This window comes from Lynx canadensis, chromosome C2 (assembly GCF_007474595.2).
Source record: "Lynx canadensis isolate LIC74 chromosome C2, mLynCan4.pri.v2, whole genome shotgun sequence".
NCBI lineage: Eukaryota > Metazoa > Chordata > Mammalia > Carnivora > Felidae > Lynx > Lynx canadensis.
This window is the reverse complement of record NC_044311.2, coordinates 38,256,319-38,261,022: the sequence shown is the minus strand read 5'-3', so window position 1 is coordinate 38,261,022 and position 4,704 is coordinate 38,256,319.

Below are 4,704 nucleotides of genomic sequence, written 5' to 3'. Positions count from 1 at the left end.
GCGCAGTCGGTTGGGCGTCTGACTTCAGCCAGGTCACGATCTCGCGTTCCGTGAGTTCGAGACCCGCGTCAGGCTCTGGGCTGATGGCTCAGAGCCTGGAGCCTGTTTCCGATTCTGTGTCTCCCTCTCTCTCTGCCCCTCGCCCGTTCATGCTCTGTCTCTGTCCCAAAAATAAATAAACGTTAAAAAAAAAATTAAAAAAAAATTTTTTTGGTAGAAAAATACAGTGTTGTCTTTTAGTTGGGAGTGAGGGAAAACATCTGAGTGTCCTCTGTAGTTATTGTAAGACAAAAAGTGTTCCCAGTGGTGGTTCTGGATTTCCAAGTACTACTGTCTAAATGGACACTAGAAATCTTCATGGGAATACCTAACATGTATGGCACACTTACTTTGCAACTGTCTAAATATTCTCAATGAATGTGTTACTCAATATCCATCTGATCCTATGAAGTAGGTGTTATTATTAGCATCCCTATTTTTTAGATGAGATAACTGAGATGCTGGCAGTTTTCCCACCTTAATCGTGGAGCCTCAGCTTAGAGAGTGACAAACGGGAGAAACAGCAGAAAGCATCTAGGGGCCCCTCCTGATGACCTGAGCCTCAGCTGAGAGGTTGCAGAATTGGAGTTACGATCTACCTTCATCCCTTTGTTGGAGACAAGCAGCCCTGGAAGCCAGACAGGTCTGAGTTGGGGATGGGGGTGGTCAGGGCACACTGAAATGACAAGGGGAGGAAAAAAGGGGAGAAAGAGAGGTCTGTCTCAGCTGACCTCTCTACCTGCAACCAGGAAGAGGGGAGATGAAGGATCACATGGTGGTCTCAAAGTGTTTCTCAGCCCCTCCTCTCCAACCCCACTTAGCCATGTGTGCTGCTACCCCTTGGGGCCCTCTCCCTGGGCCCTTGGTACGAGACTTCTCACTGTCTCTGGCCTCTCCTCTCTCTGCCACCACAATGGCACAGAGGGAACTTTTCAAAACACAGATCTGGTGTCCCCTTTCCTGAAAAAATGTGACAGGTCCCATGGCCTCCACCAGCGATTCAGACACCACCTTTGAGAATTTTGTTTCCCATAGCCATGGACACCTATGCTATCACTTAGTGCTTGTCTTTAGAACAACTCACTTCCTGACCTAAATAATTGTATCCTCACTCTAAGCAGTAATACCCATAACATTGTGGGTTTGATGTGCTGTTTACCATTTTCCCCAATATGCAATAAAATAATTACATAACTGAAAATTCTAAATGCTCCTTGGTACCACCTCAAATGATCCCACTGACTGTATTTCACTCTGGAGCCATATTGACAGTATGTCAGAATACTTGGGTTGCAAGAAACAGGAACTCAGTCTGACCACCATAAATTAAAATATATTTTATTGGAATCTTTGGGGGCATCAGAGGGCGGGGATGTGAAGAGTCTCACAAAGGACTGGACCAGTAGGTCTCGTCAGGGGTGGGATATCCAGGAAACTGGGCTCAAGCCCCATCCAGACACCCACATCAGAGTGAATGACAACCAAGCATCTTCAGCCTCTAAGTCATGCTGTGAGTCAAATCCCCAGGAAGGGAATTCCCATGGGCCTACTTGGGTCTCTTGCTCACCTCATAGCTATTGGCTCAGGTGCAACTATACAGTGGATGCTGCCACACCCAAAGACCGCTCTCTGCTCATTTCCTTCTTCACTGAAAACTGACTCTGCCACATTATTCGTGGGCAGAGTATTTTCCCAGCTTCTCACTGAAGGTAGAAATAATGTTGTGTCTTTTAATCAGATTTTGTTCCTTTCAGGGATTTTTATCTCATTAACTTGTTTGATGTTGGAGCTTTTTAGGAGGAAGGGTGGGCAAAGGATATTGATAGCACTAAAACTGTCTAGCTTTTATTTTCACTTATTTATTTTTTTAGAGAAAGAGAGCATGAGTGGGGGAGAGGGACAAAGAGAGAGGAGAGAGAGAGAGAATGCCAAGTAGGCTCCATGCTCAGCCCAACTCGGGGCTTGATCCCATGACCCTGGGATCATGACCTGAGCAGAAATCAAGATGCCCAACCAACTGAGCCACCTAGCCAACCCCAAATTGTCTGGCTTTTAAAAGTAAAGCTGATTTAAATGGATTAAAAGTACTTTAATCATTGTTATCTACTGATTAACTTGGCCCAAAAGAAATTCCTTCTGGCTCGTAATCTAAGACCAGCTGGGCTTCTCCTAGATCAACTAGAAGCTCTAAACCAACTGCTGGCCCACTGATAGTAAAATGTGTGGTTTTTAGCCACCCTCCATATTTATACTTATTTTTCTTTTTCCATCACCCCTTCTCAGCTCCACCTACTTTCTTTTATGAGTATTGGGGTTTTAATTTTTTTAATGTTTTTTTTTTTTTGAGAGAGAGGGAGAGAGACAGCACGAGTGGGGGAGGGGCAGAGAGAGAGGGAGATACAGAATCCAAAGCAGGCTTCAGGCTCCAAGCTGTCAGCACAGAGCCCAACACAGGGCTAGAACTCACAAACCATGAGATCAGGACCTGAGCCTAAGTCGAATGCTTAACCAACTGAGCCACCCAGGCGTGCCAGTTTTGTTTGTTTTTTATATCCTTGAAAGAGACCTTAAATATGATGGATAACAAGTTGGGAGATGTAATGATGAGGAGGAAGAACACACACACACACACACACACACACACACACACACACACACACACCAGGCTGTTAAGGTGAGCCTCTTTCAGGCTCTGTTGTGGTCAAAGCTCCACATGGCCACAAACAAATCAATAGGTGTCAGGTATTCCCATATGTCACACATTAGTACTACGCCATCCACATAGACTCAAAAGAGGGGCTCCAAAATTGCAGTCCTTGGCTCCATACCATCTCAAAGGTTTTAAGGATTGAGGTGAAGAGGTTCTAGAAAAAGCCTTTAGCAAAATGAGAACATTTTCCTCCCCCCTCCCCCTTCTATGGGGAGAAGTGAAGGGAGAGAGAGGCTGTACGGGACCAAAGACAAGAGGGGAGAGTAAGTGTTTCTTGTGAGTCCTCAGGACTCCTAGTCTGGAACATGTCAGTTCCATAAACTCAGTCTTAACACTCAGACTTTAGATCATAGGGGTCAATTCTTTACACAGTGTTAGTCCTGGATCCCTGCATGCCAGTCTACATGATTTCCACAAGAAACCTTATCACCAAAGTAAATGAAAGCTTTTACCTGCTATTGGACCATAGAACTGTTCTAAATCTAGCAGAACGCCACTATACCCAGATGCCTCAACTCTCCCTAAGGGTCTTTGGATTTTGTTTTCTTGATCTAGGAGCTCTCCAAGATTTCCCTTGGTTTGCATTGGTCTGTGGAGGTAAGGTCTGGAGAACTCCTTCCCCTTTCTCATAAAATTTGCTGACAGAGGCCACTGCCCTGTGACTGGCAGGTATGTGTTACAGGTATGTGTCAAGTATGTGTACCTCTGGAAAGGATCTAGATAGAGGAGAAAATGGAGCCCCAGAAAGGTGTGGACCCAGGCAGCAGGGAGATCCCAAGATGTAAATCTTAGCAAGGCCTGTGAAATATCCTGACCATCAAGATCATCAAGTCAGAAATCAGGTGGTGAAGTGTCCTTGCCTGACTTCCCCGGAGGTTGGGAGGTTAAGCAGCCCTGCTCCTTCACGAAATGTAGTAGCTACATGCAGTGCTCTCACAGGGAACAGACCCACTTCTCCTAATTGGTAAATGCTTAAAGATTAGGTCTTTCTACATCTCCTAAATGATAGGTTGTACTGAGTGTTCAATACATGTTAATAGATGTGGTAGGAAGAATGGATTGTACAATTTAAAGCAAGTGGTATGAAATTCTAGCAGATCAATGCACTCTGGGTTAAATGTCTTATTATAGTTATGGAAGAACTAAGATATTCAAATAATGGGCTCAAAATAAATTGTTCCTAGGTTTTCTGAGGTTATGGCTTTAGGGAATTACCTTTTCTGATAATCAAAAACACAACAAATACGCTTTTTTTCTTCACTTGTTTAATTATTTTAAACATTCAGCTCTGGTCATATGCCTGATAGCTATAAAAATGAGAGATCAAAGCATCCCAGGGCTCCTTATTAATTCTGCCCACCAAACATTCCCAAATAACCCTATATAATACACTGCTAACAATAAGTATTTTAGTCTGAGAAATAAATACATTTAATTTTAAATTTATGGTTTGGGGATAAGCTGGTTCTCAGCTTCTAAGCGTTTTATTGTTTCCCAGACTTTTCCCAAATACAGATGTTAAAGGGCTTTTCAGAAAGAATGTTTTAATTTTTTTAACTTATTTTAATTTAATTTAATTCAATTTTAGAGACAGAGTGCATAAGCCAGGGAGAGAGGCAGAGAGAGAGAGAGAGAGAGAGAGAGGATCATAAGCAGGCTCCACACTCAGCACGGAGCCCAACAGGGGGCTCGATCCCACGGCCCTGGAATCATGACCTGAGCTGAAATCAAGAGTTGGATACTCAACCAACTGAGCCACGCAGGCGTCCCAGAAAGAATGTTTTGATGAGTTATCAACTCAATAAAGAAATGAGCAAAAGATATGAACAGACACTTCACTGGCAATCAAATCCCTTTCCTAAATTTGGAAACTTCCCCAGCATGACTCCATCCCCATAGAGAAGCCAAAAGGGCTAACATATGCATTCCCAGACTCTACATGAAGCATCCAGGCT